This window comes from Triturus cristatus, chromosome 2_1 (assembly GCF_964204655.1).
Source record: "Triturus cristatus chromosome 2_1, aTriCri1.1, whole genome shotgun sequence".
Taxonomy (NCBI): Eukaryota; Metazoa; Chordata; class Amphibia; order Caudata; family Salamandridae; genus Triturus; species Triturus cristatus.
Genome location: NC_140581.1, coordinates 1,078,421,676 through 1,078,439,306, shown reverse-complemented (window position 1 = coordinate 1,078,439,306; position 17,631 = coordinate 1,078,421,676).

Sequence of the window (17,631 nt, the reverse complement as noted above, 5' to 3'; positions counted from 1 at the left end):
GAACCAGGAATTACGATTCGCACCGACGTCATCCCGCACGGTGAATATTTTACGGCTGCCAAAAACTGCCGGGAAATCAGGACGACGCGATCAAGGAGTACCAGTACGCGACGGACAGACATGGACCCGAACCTACGTGTCATCCCGGCCCTCATAGCAGTCCACCTCCTCTACAGGTTACGAGGCAGACGCCGCAGAAGGTCAGAACAACAAAGGGAGGGGGGAAAGGGGGGGGGGCAGGACCAGGGGCAGGCCACAAAACCCCCACCATAGTCACACAGCACACATGCCCTGGACATACCTGACCCTCAGGCCCTGGTCACTACGAGGGGGTGGGGGCGTGTCCAGCTAAGCCAGCGACCACCACAACGGAAGTTCATGACGACGCGAACTGGCAACACAACCAGACAGGTACTTCCCGTACCCACGCCTTAAGAGCGTGGGTACGAGTCGTACCACGCCCACACCTACGTCACCCCAACAATGGCGGGACAGCTCCTACCCACGTGGCAAAGGCCTGGGTACGGCCCGCACAAGCATCACATTGCGTGGGGACGGATATGTACGGACCGTACCCCCACCCCGTATGCATGGAGCGTACCCCCAACCCCAACAGTGTGAGTACGACACGTACCCCCACCCGCGTATGCAAGGAGCGTACCCCCCACCCCAACAGTGTAAGTACGACACGTACCCACACCCACGTATGCAAGGAGCGTACCCCCATGCCAACAGTGTAAGTATGACACGTACCTCCACCCACATATGCATGGAGCGTACCCCCCATGCCAACAGTGTAACTACGACCCGTACCCCACCCGCGTACGTATGGAGCCGACTCCCACCCCAACAGTGTAAGTACGACACGTACCTCCACCCGCGTATGCATGGAGCGTACCCCCCATGCCAACAGTGTAAGTACGACACATGCCTCCACCCGCATATGCATGGAGCGTACCCCCATGCCAACAGTGTAACTACGACACGTACCTCCACCCGCGTATACAAGGAGCGTACCCCCCATGCCAACAGTGTAAGTACGACCCATACCCTCACCCGCGGACGTATGGAGCGAACCTCCAACCCAACAGTGTAAGTACGACCCATACCCTCACACGCGGACGCATGGAGCGTACCCCCACCCCAACCGTGTATGTACGACACGTACCCCCACCTCGTATGCATGGAGGGTACCCCAACCCCAACAGTGCATGTACGTACCGTACCACCACCCAACAGTGTAAGTACGACCCGTACCCCACCCGCGTACGTATGGAGCGTACTCCCACCCCAACAGTGTAAGTACGACCCGTACCCCACCCGCGTACGTATGGAGCGTACTCCCACCCCAACAGTGTAAGTATGACCCGTACCCCACCCGCGTACGTATGGAGTGCACCCCCACCCCAACCGTGTATGTACGACCCGTACCATCACCCGCGTACGTATGGAGCGCACCCCCACCCCAACCGTGTATGTACGGACCGTACCCCCACCCCAACAGTGTAAGTATGACCCGTACCCCACCCGCGTACGTATGGAGCGTACTCCCACCCCAACAGTGTAAGTACGACCTGTACCCCACCCGCGTACGTATGGAGCGTACTCCCACCCCAACAGTGTAAGTACGAACCGTACCCCCATGGAGCAAACCCACACACGTGTATGTACTAAGCGTACATATTGTTAAATAGGAGGGGTGTGTGCCCATCACTCCCAGCAGTGCCCAGAGACAGGAGGGGTGGGTGCAGAGTCCTCCCAGCAGTGCCCAGAGACAGGAGGGGTGTGTGCCTATCACTCCCAGCAGTGCCCAGAGGCAGGAGGAGGGGTGTGTGCAGAGTCCTCCCAGCAGTGCCCAGAGACAGGAGGGGTGGGTGCAGAGTCCTCCCAGCAGTGCCCAGAGACAGGAGGGGTGGGTGCCTAACACTCACAGCAGTGCCCAGAGACAGGAGGGGTGGGTGCCTATCACTCCCATCAGTGCCCAGAGTCAGGAGGTGTGTGTGCAGAGTCCTCCCAGCAGTGCCCAGAGACAGGAGGGGTGAGTGCAGAGTCCTCCCAGCAGTGCACAGAGTCAGGAGGGGTGTGTGCAGAGTCCTCCCAGCAGTGCCCAGAGACAGGAGGGGTGGGTGCCTAACACTCCCAGCAGTGCCCAGACACAGGAGGGGTGTGTGCAGAGTCCTCCCAGCAGTGCCCAGACACAGGAGGGGTGTGTGCAGAGTCCTCCCAGCAGTGCCCAGAGTCAGGAGGGGTGTGTGTAGAGTCCTCCCAGCAGTGCCCAGACACAGGAGGGGTGTGTGCCTATCACTCACAGCAGTGCCCAGAGACAGGAGGGGTGGGTGCCTAACACTCACAACAGTGCCCATGAAACGCAAAGGGTGGAGTAGCCACAGATACCATGCCCAGAAATGTCAGTCAGGTGCACAAAGACCCTGCAGTACATGTACCACATGTGTGCGAGGCTGGGAGTATATGCATGCATAGCGCAGAAAAGAAAACATGTCCACATGAAGTCATGTCAATAATCCACACACACAAGTACTATGACTACCAAGGATGCCACGAATGATGCAGGTGGAGACATCGCTCAGCATGCATGTGCAAAGTTGAAGGAGTCCGTCACACACCCAGCTGATGTAGACACAGCTCAGCACCACATATTGGGAACACCCTGCAGGGAAGATGTCAGGGTACACAGAGGAAGGAATACACTGTGGTACAATTCCACCATGCAGCAACTGCGTACATGGACAGAGAAACCTAGCTAACACCGTGTGATGGCACACAGATACCAGGGTCCCCCTATGACCAGCACACTACTACATTTCCCACACACCCAACACATGATCACCACCCATATTCATGTAGCAGCCCCACCAACAGCAATATCAGTAAAGCAGTAGTGTCCAAAGGAAGCAAAAATGGCTTTAATCAGTATTATCTTAAATTGTTTGTTCTTAGAAAGTTCAATAGTAACAAAGCCCATAGGGCAGTCCAGAAGTCACAGCTGGATGGGGTACACAGTGGGATGCGTGTCCCCTAGCTTGCCTGCACAGTTACAAGTCGTCGTCTTCCACAGGGGTGAGGGCATCATGTGGGGGGGAAGGAACAGGCACCGCAGGGACAGGAGGGCAAAGGGTAGGCGAATTGGGTGCAGGGATGGAGGACTCCACCACAGGGGGTGGGGCAGGGCCAAAGGTGGATTCTAGGAGCGCGCTGCACACCTTGGCAAGGTCCTCCAGGGACTTGTTGAAAACTAAAATGGCGATATGATTAAGCATTCACTAAAGACATGAATTCCCCTTCCTTAGAACAAGTTTCTCTTCTTATGTTGACTAATGTCTGGACTCCATCTTGTATTGTCATGTCTCCACGTGCTCTGCTCGAGAAGAGTTCTATCTTCGTGTTAGTTGCTCTCGTAATCTGCCTAGTAACAGTCTATAAATAGCTTCTTTGTCCGTCTGGCGCATGCCCAGACTTGACCACATCTGTTATCAGTTAGTCCTTGTTTGACCATGTCTTCGCGGGCTTAGGAAATTGCTCACTCCGCCCACATATTGATTTTGTATCGAAAATGTCCATAAAAGGTAATACTCTTTGCTTCATGTTGTATCCACCCACTTATGAGCCCCTCTGTTGTGTATAAAAGGGGACTGTGTACGCAAGTTCTTTGTGCTACTCTATGCAATACTCAAGAGTGTTGTATAGGTTGTAGGACCACCCTTAAGGGTTAATAAACTTTGTCTTTGTATTTGCAGTTTCCGTGCCAACTTCCTTCTAGCTTTTGTTACAGGAGAGCGAACCCTTGTATTCTGCGGGCCTGGCTGGGCCTGTACACATCAATTGGCGCCCGTCACGTGGGGCTCATCGGCGACTCGGATGCTCGAAGGATTGGTCGTGACGAAGGTGAGGAATTTGGCCGGGGATGTGATCACTGCCAGTGGCGGTTTTAGCCCTGGCATCCCGAGGTTTTCTTCCTTCCCTTCCGAACTGACCTTCTGGGTGGCGCCGGTCCTCGACTGAGACCTCTTCTGTCGGTTTGCCGCGACAGCCGTTTGGGCGAATTTTGGAACTTGGCAGTTGGAATCTGGACACTCTTGATTGGTAAGAACCGTTGTACGGTACTTGCTCCGAGTTTTGAAGCCTGGGTTGGCTATTTGAGTTTGATTTGTGATGACCGGTCATATTTTGTATTGATTATTGTGAGAATATATGCGTTGCAACACATATAGGCAGGTAATGTGGAGATATTTCTCCGGAGTTGTGTAAATTTGAACGGCGCAAAGTTTAAGTGCCATTTTTGATAATACTGCATATTTTGCATTATTTTTGAGCATGCCTGCTTTTAGCGCACTCCGTAAGTGGTGCTGCTGCTTTGGAAACCGGTTAAATCTCGAGGAAGCTGTTCCAGCCCCCCCAGAGGGGACTCCTAATAGGGACATGTATGTGAAGCATGGTCTTTCCTCTATAATGTACAGCACAGTGTGGAGGAAATACACCAAAAAGGATCCTGAGTTACGATGGCCTTTGTATGGATCGTTTGATATGCGTAAAATTGAGTATGTGGAACAGTGTATGTGTAAACGGCGTGCTCGGCAAGACATGTTTGAATGTGTACGGTTATGGGTGAAGGATAAAGAGCAACGGAAAAATGATCATGTGAGAGCGCAGGAAGCGAAGCGTCGGGAAGAAAGAGAACTGGCGGAGAGACAAGAGAAAGAGCGTAGGTTGCAAGTCTCGGGTCAATATGCTGTCCGCCAGCCACTTTATCCTGTCCTTACTAATCTTGAAGATGATTTTTATTTATTAGATCGTTCTCCGCCCCCTTATGTTGGTGCGTCTGCTCCGAGGTCACAGGATTCTGGATCGGTTTCGGATAAGGTAGACACGCGGTCGATGTTATCAGTTGAGCGTATGGGTGAGCTTCGGAAAATTTCTCTTCGTGCGCTTAAGGGCAAGCTATCTCTTTCTGAATTATTGGAATCTTTGGAAAACTGGCGGGATAGAGAGAAGATGTATTTTGTTGAAACTTTTTCTGATGAAGTGATTACTGCCTTTCGGAAATATTCAGATGTTTTCGAGCCTGATGCTGTAGTATCAGATGCTAAAGCATTACGTAACGGTGTTTTTTCTCCCTCTAAGGTACCCGATGCGGTCCGACGGCTGTTTGCATTGCGGGACGCGGCGTTTGAACTTAAAGAGAGAGCGCGCCTGCAGGCAGGGGAGAAGGAGCAATTGGATTCACATATCGGCGGCAACCAATCATCTACCTCCCATTCAGATAAGAGTGAACTAGTGCATGCTAAACCGATGCGAGAGGCGGCACCTTTGTATGTTCCTCCTAAAGGAGCAGGAAATAGTTCGGATATATCTTCCCCCGATGCTAAGGGATATTTTGTGTATAATTGGGTTTATACTCCCTGGCATAGGGCTGATGTTATGGCATTAAAGAATGCACTGCCTGACCCCCGCAAGAATCCGGCGGCCTTTTACGAAGAGGTCGAAGGGGCCTTGAATTCTTGTACTATGACTCTAGCAGATATAGATTTGTTCTTTGGGCTCATTTTACCACCGGATATGTGGAGATCTGTGCGGAAGGTGGATGATGTTCCCGCTTTTAAGGCTAGGTGGTCCGAGATTGAGGATGAGGATAGGGAGAGAAAACCCGCGCAAAAACCACCGCGGATTATTTTAGATCTTCCTTCTGCTATCTTGACTAAATTGAAAACAATAATCCCCCCTAAAAAGATTGACTGGAACATGTTAGCCTCATGTAAACAGAAGGTTGATGAATCAGTTTCAGACTTCTTTACGCGCTTTGAGGAGACATTTCATGATTTCAGTGGTCAGTCGCTCACGGATGATACGGGTCGACATCTCTTTGTTGATAAATATGTGGCGAATTTATTACCGGGAATAGCAGCTCGATTGAAAGCGAGTGAAGGTTCTTGGTCCACCTCGTCTCCGGCATCCCTCCTGACTATGGCTCAGTATTATGAGCGTCAGGAACAAGAAGCGAAGGGGAATGAGGAGAATAAATCGAAAGATTTGAAAACTAAGGTGATGTTAGCACAAGTATATGGTCCGCCTCGTCGGGGAGTTGAAAGAGGTAGAGGAGGATTCTATGGTCCCCCTTCTGGTCGGTCAGATGTTAATAGAAATCAATGTGCGTATTGTAAACAGTCGGGTCATTGGGCTAGAGATTGTCCGGTATTATATGCATCTCGTCAGGGACGTGGTCAGGGACCACCGCGAGGTAGAGGGGGCTTTTCGAATTTCAGGGGGAATTCTAATGATCGTGCTCGCTTTGAGCCTAACGTGCAGCAACGAGATAGACCTAATGTATTTGATCGGCAAAATCAGTATCAGATGTCTGGGAATGACCGTTCTGGGTACCATGACTCACAGCATGCGTAGGATTGCGTTGGATGGGGGTTAGAATCAGTTGAAGTGCCGGTTGATCAGAAGGGTCCTTATGTTTCAGCAAATGTCTTGGGTTTTACTGATCGGTTCCTAGTTGATACAGGAGCTACTCGCAGTGCACTGTCCAAACAATTGGTTCCGAGGGCTCCCCTATCTGGCTTAATGGTTACATCGGTAGGGTTTGATGGTACACTCTCTCGAAGCCCTCTTTCCCGACCCCTTGCATTCCATGTTGACCACTTTTCTGCACCCTGTCTGTTTTTGCTTGCTCCGAACATGCCCGACAATATTATGGGTCTTGATATGCTCAAACACTTCAGAGCTACGATCCGCTGCTCCCCTACTGGAGTACGTGTGATATTAAACGATAATCACCCCATGACAGAACGGATGTGTGTGGTTGCGGAGGATATTGTATTGGCTTCCCTCCCTCATTCTTTGTGGGCCACTTCGGATACTGATGTGGGACAGATGGTGATTCCGCCTGTCCACATTAGTGTCCAGGAGGGTGCGGTGTTGCCACGCCTCCCTCAGTATCGCATTTCCAAGGAGGGGGAGGAGGCACTCATACAGATTATGCAGGATTTGATTAAGGTGGGAGTAGTGGAGGAAGTTCCCTATAATGTCTGCAACAGTCCTATTTTACCCATTTTGAAGAAAGATACCGACACTAGGGTTTATCGTTTTATCATTGACTTACAGGAAGTGAATAAGATAGTGATACCTCAGTATCCAGTGGTTTCTGATATCACGATGTTACTTACTCTGGTCCCGCCAACGGCGACCACGTTTTCAGTTATTGATTTGAAAAATGCTTTCTTTTCGATTCCTATTCACCTTGATAGCCGATACCTTTTCGGCTTCACTTTGAATAATAGGTCTTATAGATTTTGTAGAGTCCCTCAGGGTTATACAGAGAGCCCTAGTATTTACAGTCAAGCGTTGAAAAGACAATTGGATTCCTTTGCTCTGCCTGATGGTGTCGCCCTTATACAATATGTCGATGACATCTTGTTGGCGGCCGACACTCCTGAGCTGTGTGAGGAGTGTACGTTATCTTTGCTTTCCTTTTTGGCATCGCACAATCACAAAGTGTCGAGGAAGAAATTGCAATTCTGTAGACCAAAAGTGACTTATTTGGGTCACCTTTTGTCTAATGAGGGTCGTGCACTCACACCAGATCGTATTCAAGCAATTTTGGACACGCCAGTGCCTTCCACACAGAAGGATGTGCGTGCATTTTTGGGCCTTGCTTCTTTCTGTAGGCAATGGATATTGGGGTTTTCACACATAGCTAAACCATTGTTAGCCCTTTTGACAAAAGACACACCGATTCCTCTTCCCTGGTCAAATGAGTGTGAAATTGCTTCTCAACAATTACGACAAGCCCTTTGTTCAGCACCAGTGTTAGGTACCCCTGATTATACGAAGCCCTTTTCACTGTATGTGCATGAGAAAGATGGATGTGCATTATCAGTTTTAGTGTAGATGCACGGCGACAAGCAGCGCCCTTGTGCATATTTTTCGGCTGTACTTGATCCTGTTGCCCGAGCATTGCCTGGTTGTTTTCACTCGGTTGCGGCGACAGCTGTGTCAATACACCAAAGCGAGGGAATTGTGTTATCTCATAAACTGTTGGTATTAGTCCCCCATGCTGTTGATGCCCTGCTTAATCAGACAAAGACGCAGCATTTGACCAGTGCTCGATCAACGGGATATGAGTTGACGCTTTTGGCTCCTCATATTACGTTAAAGAGGTGTGCAACGTTAAATCCAGCCACATTGTTGCCGTTCCCGGAAACTCAGTCTGAAGCACGGAAAGCACATGATTGTATTCTTGTGACTGAGGAACAGACAAAGGGTCGTATTGATCTCCAGGATACGCCCTTTACAGATGTAGATGGAGAACTGTGGGTGGATGGATCATGCCTGAAGCTACCAGATGGTACAACTTCAGCAGCGTATGCAATTACCACATTACAAACAATAGTGGAGACTGCACGCATACCGCAGAAATCAGCTCAAGCAGCGGAACTGATAGCATTACCGCGAGCATGTGAGCTCAGTACAGGATTGTGTGTGAATGTTTATACAGATAGCCGCCATGCCTTCGGAGTAGCGCACGACTTCGGCCTACTCTGGAAGGAGAGAGGGTTTCTAACGTCACATGGAGCACAGATAATGTATGGAGAATTAGTTCACAATCTTTTGACTGCATTAACATATCCAAAGAAGATTGCTATAGTTAAATGTAGTGCCCATAAAAAGGTGGTTGATAAAGTTGGAGAAGGGAATGCTTTAGCAGACCGGGTGGCACGAGAGACTGCGATGCAGCCTGGTGTTACTGCAATGTATGTTGTGAAGTCACAGGCAGAAAGATGGCACGATGCTAGGAGAGAAGTGCTGGAAATACAGAGAACCGCTTCCGATAAGGAACGGGAGCAATGGTCCAAAGATGGAGAATTGGATGATGAAGGGTGTTGGAGAAGTAAGCAGATGGATAAATTGAAGTTACCCACAGCCTTCGTACAACCTATGGTTCAGATGGCACATGGACTAGCGCATGTCGGAGCTTCCGCAATTGTCAAAAAACTCACACGAGTTTGGGAGCATCCGGAGATTGCAAGTACGGCAAATAGGGTAGTGCAGACCTGCATGATTTGCCTGAGGTACAACCCAGGAAAGGGTACACGAACTCCAGCAGGAGGATTCGCGACACCTACTGCACCCTTTGAGGTTTTGCAGATGGATTACATTCAGCTTGAGCGCTGTAACAATCTGAAGAATGTTCTAGTAGTGGTTTGTGCCTTCAGTAAATGAGTTGAGGCATACCCTACGAAAGACAATACTGCAATGACTACAGCCAAGATGCTATTGAAGGAGTTCTTCCCTTGATATGGTGTTTGCAGATTGTTGTGGAGTGATAACGGACCTCATTTTATAGCAGACGTTATCAAGTATGTCCTGAAAGGCCTAGGCATTACTCAGAAGTTCCATGCAGTCTTTCAACCCCAGTCTGCGGGATTGGTTGAGAAATATAACGGTACTTTGAAGCTTAAGATCGCTAAGATCCAAGCTTCGACTTCTTTGACTTGGCCATACGCTTTACCGCTGGCATTATTGTCAATTAGATCGATACCGCATTCTCGGACCGGTCTCACACCCTACGAGATCGTGTTTGGACGCCCAATGAATATTTGGGGTCCACCAAAACCGAAGTCAGTGTATGATGTACCTTGTGTAATGATGAATGATTATCTGGCACAGTTAACGGATAATTTGGTTTCCATTCATCAACAGGTTCGAGAGGCGCTCCCTGATCGGTCCACCGGTGAAGGCCATAATCTCCGACCTGGCGATCAGGTTATGATAAAGGTGTTCGAAAGAACGAACAGTCTGGAGCCGAGATGGGTTGGTCCTGAGCAAGCCCTGCTCGCAACGAGGACAGCTGTGCGAGTTTCCAATCGGAAGAACTGGATCCACTCTTTGCACTGTCGTAAAGTGCCGCCTGGATTGGTGGAGCCTGCTGTGTTGACCGACCATCGAGAAATCCTGACTGCGGAGAAAGGCCGTGCTGTGGAACCGAATGACACTGAGGAGCTCTTCCCGGACCAAGCGATTCCTGGAGGAGGAAGATATCATCTTCGACCGAGGAAGTGATTTTTTCTGTATCCAGATATGTTGTCAGAACGGCCCTTAGGTTAGTGAAACGGAGAGCCAATGAGGCAAGGGGGGGGGTCAGCCCTGCATTAGTGTAGTGACACCCGTCTTGGCCCGCTGGTGAAGAAATCAACGGCTGCCTAAGGGGAAGAGTTCTGACAACCTTTTAGTTTCAGGAAGATATTGACTTCTTATTACAAGATGGAGAAGAAGAAGATTCTTTGTGCGACAAGCTTTATTATCATTGTGGCTATTGTTGGTATAACCACATGGTTTGTTGAGGACGTGACTCCTGCCCGTGAGTTGCTTGTTTTGACCACTCCAGTGCCTGAGGAGCACTACTTTTATACCCTTCCGTATCAGGAATTGAAGCATCGTCAGTCTTATTTGAATAACACTTTCATCCAGATGTTGCATCATACCCATGTTGCCACAAATGCTACGAACTGTTGGATATGTGGTATGATGCCAGCTCATCAGAAGAAAGGAGGAACGCCGTTCATACCTCTTCCTTTCTCTCATAATGGCTCTTGTAGAGCATGGTACACTTTGCTTTTTGCCACACGAAAACCTACAGTGGGACGATTACTTTTCAGACTTAATAAGGAATGTCACCAGGATAAAGAAGGCTATCCACAAGCGAATGGGACAATATGGGAGTGGGAAGAATATCGACCGGACAATGAATCGATCCCCTACATTTTCACGAATACCAGAGACACTGCAGGGAAGGAACAATTTGTGATTCAAGTGGCACAAGCTCAAGCGGATCTGTGTGTTCAGAGTGAGGGTTATATTCCTGTTGGTGTTAGTGATTGTATTATTGTGTTAAATATAGATGGATTAAATAATAGTACTTTCTTAGCCTCCCATAATACATACTTTGTATGTGGGAATAAGGGCTACTATCGTTTGCCAGCTGGCTGGTCCGGAGTATGTTATGCAGCGTTCTTATTAACCCCTGTATTTTTAGTACCTGCATCTTATCATAAAGATTTGAAGTTGTTGAATAATGTGACTGTAAATAGGTATAAACGTACTCTATCCATTGATGATGTTGATCAAACCGATTCTAGCTTACAGCAGTATGTTGATTTTAATCTAGGATTGTTTTTCTTTGTTGGAGCTGCCCTAAATAGTAGGAAGGTTCGAAGATTGACGAGAGTTGTAGAGGCTGTGACGAATCAAACCGCTGCTGCTCTTGGGAATCTTACGGAAGAATTACAAATTACTAGAATTGTTGCATTGCAGAATCGTATGGTATTAGATGTTATGTTAGCTGCCCGAGGTGGAGCATGTAAAATTATCGGAAGTAGTTGTTGTGTGTTTATTCCTGACCATACGCCATCAGTTTATAACGCTATTAATAAATTGCATAAAATCGCAGCTGAGACTCATACAGAAAATGGCACTTGGACCTTTTCTGGATGGTTTTGGGCATTGATCACTGCATGGGGATGGAGGTTTTAACTGGTCTCTGCATTATTGTGGCAATTCTGTTTTCTTGCTGCATTTGTGTTCAGTGTGGTCCTTTACTCTGTTCGCTATGTGTGTCATTCTGTATTCCTGATAAGAAAGCTATTGCCAATGTCACCTATCAGAAACATTTAACCAAAGAGGTGGAAGAGATGATGAAAATTGACATATATGATGATTATCCTAATAAGCCGAATGTCTTCAGTAAATGCTGAAAGGGTCGTCTGTTGAAAACTAAAATGGCGATATGATTAAGCATTCACTAAAGACATGAATTCCCCTTCCTTAAAACAAGTTTCTCTTCTTATGTTGACTAATGTCTGGACTCCATCTTGTATTGTCGTGTCTCCACGTGCTCTGCACGAGAAGAGTTCTATCTTCGTGTTAGTTGCTCTCGTAATCTGCCTAGTAACAGTCTATAAATAGCTCCTTTGTCCGTCTGGCGCATCCCCAGACTTGACCACATCTGTTATCAGTTAGTCCTTGTTTGACCATGTTTTCGCGGGCTTAGGAAATTGCTCACTCCGCCCACATATTGATTTTGTATCGAAAATGTCCATAAAAGGTAATACTCTTTGCTTCATGTTGTATCCACCCACTTATGAGCCCCTCTGTTGTGTATAAAAGGGGACTGTGTACGCAAGTTCTTTGTGCTACTCTATGCAATACTGAAGAGTGTTGTATAGGTTGTAGGACCACCCTTAAGGGTTAATAAACTTTGTCTTTGTATTTGCAGTTTCCGTGCCAACTTCCTTCTAGCTTTTGTTACAGGAGAGCGAACCCTTGTATTCTGTGGGCCTGGCTGGGGCCTGTACACATCAGACTCCCCTGCACCCGAAGGAACCACAGGCCCCAAGGAGGAGGGGGGGGTCAGAGGGATGGGTCGCAGCGCAACTGGGGGTGGGTGTGGACAGGGGGGGGACTCAACCACCCTGACCGTGGACTTCCTTGACCGCTTGCGGGGTGGTGTCAATGTGGGGCTCAGGGACAGAGCGGCCATGAACGAGTCTTTGGGGGAGATGTGGCCAGGAGAGCTGAGGGGAGGGGATTTGGAGGGAGTGGATTGGGTGGAATGCGGTCTCCCACTCTGGCTGCGTGTCACACGTTTGCCCCCCGACCCAGTGGGTGTGCCTACTACACCCTGTGTGTGCGTGTCAGGAGGTGTGCGGCGGACCTTCCCTGCTGGTGTGGTGCCTGTGTCTGTTGTGGTGGGTGCATGCTGACGTCTGGGTGTATGTGGGACAGGTATGTGAGTGGGAAGTGTGGAAGGGGCAGGGGTAGGGGGTGGGACGTAGCGCTGCAGGAGACCCACTGCTGCAGTCAGTATCGAGTCTATCGACCTCAGCAAGTTGCGTTGGTCAGCCTGCGATGAATGAATGCCCTCCAAGTATGCCTCTATGTTGTTGAGGACCTGGCTGTGGGCATGGAGGACATTAAGGATCGCAGTCTGACCAACCTGCAACTGCCGCTGGATGTCCACAGACTTGGCATTGGCGGCAGCAGTGGAGACAGGGGCAGGGGGTGGGGTGCCTGGCAGGAAGGAGACATGCGGTGACTGGGGACACTGGGAAGGGACACGAGCACGTGGGAGGCGGCTGATGCCAATGGAGGGGGCGGTGCGAGATGTAGGGCTGCTGTCAGATGGTGGTGCAGCCACCGCCCACTCGGAGAGATCATCCTCGGACCCGTCAGCTTCATACTCTGTTGTGCCAGTCGACAGGTCCCCGGGTTCACTCTCCTCCGCCTCAGGCTCACTCGATGTGCCAGCCGCGATTTCACCGCTGGCACTGGTGCTCGGTCCCTCTGCGCCGTCTGTGTCCATGTCTCCCTCCGTGTCCCCCGACGATGCTGTGGGCAGGGTGAAGAGACAGAAATTATTCTTATACCTGTATACATATGTCATATGAGTCCAATCTACTTAGGTTACAGTGCATAGCCTGAAACAAAAGAAGAGTTACAACTACTAAACAAGGTACATATGTAGGCCCTGCAAGACACAGTTGGTTGACCCACCATGCCACCGAAAAACTATGGAGAGCATGACACAATAGCAAATTAGATGACATGGAATTTTGCCTGAGGAGCAAGGCCCTGGGGACAATCCAGCACTGCATCTGCACCACACAGCGTGGCAGGAAATAGGGATGAGCAGGGACCATAGGCATGTACTAGAGGCACATGCAGCATAGGTAATACTGAAAACATGCCCACCCTGACTGGCACACTGCACCTTGAGTGTATGTCCAGGCAAACATCACACACTGGCCAGTCCTAGCAAGGAGATTTCAGGTCTTGACATGTCGGCCATGCCCGCACCACCCACCCCCTACATGAGACAATTCTATGGAGACACAGGAAGCACGTACATCTCTTAGTCTGGGTGAAAAACACATGGGATGCGAAAATTCTATATTGCACACAAAATACCCAAGGTGCGCCTGTCCAAATAAGCATGTACAAATGGGCATCATGAGATGATTGTAACAAGACACACAGGCAATGGCCACCGTGAGTATGTACTGGGAAAATCAGGTCAGGCTGGACAGTTGACACTTGTACTACATTTCACGTCAATATACATGGTGCTAGGGGACACTAGCACAGAGCACAACCTATGCTGTAGACACAGAGATTGTCGACATTTTCGGATTACACACATGAGACCTAGGAAAATATGCCCCTGGGGACAGTAGTGGCCAGAGAACTCCATGCTCCTGAATGGGAATGACTGCAACACATGCTACCATCCCCGCACTATGCGTACCGCACACTCATGCACATCATGTCACAGGCCACCACATAGGACATGCGTGCTGGAAGGCCTCGCACTTGAGAGATTAACTCCCATGTCTGGACTCAGCATTAGTGCCAACTGACATGGAACCCACAAGTCCAGAACGGGACAGGGCACAGGCAAATTCCCAATACCTGTTACACACCACCCCCACACATGATGCTGCAGGCATTGTACACGTGGAGAAGGTGCCAGGCTACATAACCTTGTGACGGAGTGACTTCACACAGACCAGGGAACACATTGCAAGGAGGGGAAGGGAGGCAGGAGAGCACTGCAATACTGTGTGTAACAGGATCTGCACAGCACCATTAAACCCTGGCAGTGCATCCATGGAACAGTGCACTTACAAATGCTGGTGAAACACAACAAACACACATGTACCTACCCCCTTGCTGCTGCTGCATCTCCTGTAGGCGCCTGTCCAAGTCGGGAAAGACCACCGCCAGCCCACGCTTGTGGATGTGGGAGAGACGGCGGCGCCCACGGTTCTTATGGCTCTCAGGTGAGTCCCCCAGCAGGACCCGTGCGATCCTCCGCGTCCAGCACCGGATATCCTGCCAGCGTTTCCTCAACTGGGACAGGCTCCGCCTCCGACCATCCGCACCCCTCACGGCACTGACGGCGGTCAGCCAGATCTGCTCCTTGGCAGTGGTGCCTACCTGTGAGGATGAAAAAGTGACACTACATCAATACACCTGCAACATGTCACAGGGACACATATGGGAACGAATTAGCTGGTTACAACAAGGCATGTCATGCAGCCAACGCATTGCACCTTTGCCATAGGGACATACTCCTCTGGGGAAGGGCAAAAGCAGTACGTGCCAGTGAAAGTACACAGGTGGAATGAGGGCAAAGACACAATCAATTATCAAGGCTCACACTGTGCATCACACCCACCCCTCCTGTCTCTGGGCACTGCTGGGAGTGATAGGCTTCCACCCCTCCTGTGTCTGGGCACTGCTGGGAGGACTCTGCACACACCCCTCCTGCCTCTGGGCACTGCTGGGAGGACTCTGCACACACCCCTCCTGACTCTGGGCACTGCTGGGAGGACTCTGCACACACCCCTCCTGACTCTGGGCACTGCTGGGAGTGATAGGCACCCACCCCTCCTATGTCTGGGCACTGCTGGGAGGACTCTGCACACACCCCTCCTGACTCTGGGCACTGCTGGGAGTGATAGGCACCCACCCCTCCTGTCTCTGGGCACTGCTGGGAGGACTCTGCACACACCCCTCCTGCCTCTGGGCACTGCTGGGAGGACTCTGCACCCACCCCTCCTGTCTCTGGGCACTGCTGGGAGACATCAGGCATTCCCACCCCTGGGACCCCCCCTACAGTACATATCATGTGTGTCACACCTGGACACAATGCCAGAAGTCACAGTCACGAAAAAGGGACACAGTCTGTGCCAGTGGACACTGCACTCACCTGATAACCTGGTTGCCCATATAGCATGGGGTACTGTGGGAGGATCACATCCACCAAAGCCATGTTCTCCTCCAGGGTGAATGGCTGTGACCTCTCCACAGCCCTTGACATGGTTCCAGGGAATCAGTAGCAGCAGCTGGGTCGTGGATTACAGAGATGTGCAGGCAAGTGCTCCCTCATGGGACCTGGCTGCCTTATATCTGCCTTGCTGGCCCATTTCATTCACAGGAGTGCAGAGTGATTGGTCACTCACATTTGCATCCTATGTTTCCTCCAATCCCTTCAAACCTAGCAGTCAGTGGGTTCTTATTCTGTTTTTTTCGTCAGCATGATGTCAACCCCACAAACACATTGCAACAATGTAGATTCATTCCAACTGACTTCTGCTGTGCACCTTCCAGAACAAAATCAAACTTAAAACTTGGTCTCCATGACAACCAGCATGCATGTAGGCCTTAATACTTGTCCCCCATGTGTCCCCTATGTAATTTGGAGCTTCACACACAGGTACGGTGCGTTCCGGGGCCCTAGGGAACCCCAAATGCATAGCAACGTCCCGTACACACGCCTGTACGCTCCCTATCACTATGGGTGTCCTCGCGTATGTGTACTCGTAGTGTTACGGCTCGTACACACACCTGTACGCTCACTATCACTACGAGTACGCATATGCGAGAACACCCATAGTGATAGGGAGCGTACAGGCGTGTGTACGGGCCGTACCACTATGAGTACGCATACGCAAGAACACCCATAGTGGTACAGCCCGTACATGCGTGCGTACGTTCACTATGACTATGGTTGTTCTCGCGTATGCGTACTCGTAGTGGTACGGCCCGTACACGCGTGCGTACGTTCACTATCACTATGGTTGTTCTCGCGTATGCGTACTCGTAGTGGTACGGCCCGTACACGCGTGCGTACGTTCACTATGACTATGGTTGTTCTCGCGTATGCGTACTCGTAGTGGTACGGACCGTACACACGCCTGTACGCTCCCTATCACTATGGGTACACATACGGCAGCACTCCCATAGTGATACAGGAAGGTACACAGGCCCTCTTAGCAGTAGTACGGTGTTTTTCACACATCCCAGTGGTGACAGGCAGCACACAGGAAGGGATAGGGCTGACATACTTGTCCATGGATGGACATCAAGGCATTGTCCGGGCAGTACTACATGTGTGGGGCACAGGTGTGAAAGGGTGTGATGTGGCACAATACTCCTGAGTGGAGAAGGAACCAGATGTATGATGAGATGTGTACATATGTAATGTGTGACGGTGCAATGTGTGCCAGGCATGCCCTTGACTCCTTTGACATGTGTGCATGTCGTACTGCACACTTGGCATGAGCGTCACTGGCATGGCACGGACACCAACTCACGGAAGAGTCCCCTGAGGCCCGGTACAGGGGTTACCACACCTGACATGTCACTACCCACGGTGCACGATGTGACTATGTCATGTATGTGTGGGGGGTTCACATTAGGTAGATGTTTGAGCTCCCTCAAAAGCTGCAGCCGTTGCAGCAACCAACATGTGTCTGTGTGTAGATGGCCATGGCACACTGTTACGCACACCAGGCCACATGTGGTCTCGGATGTGAGGTGCATATGTATGCATGGGACACGGATTAGCGTAACACGGACATGTCTGCATCCTCTCTATGAATGTGTGGTGAGTCATCACATGTGCACCTTCATGGCAAGGTGTGTGGCCTGTCCTAGTGTAATGTCATGTGACCTGTGGCTCTAGTGTTCCGCTACCAGTCTCTGCAATCGACATCCTACTTCTGCTGATGTGTGGGTGTATATCACTCCTGTCTTGCGTCTGGCTGTTCA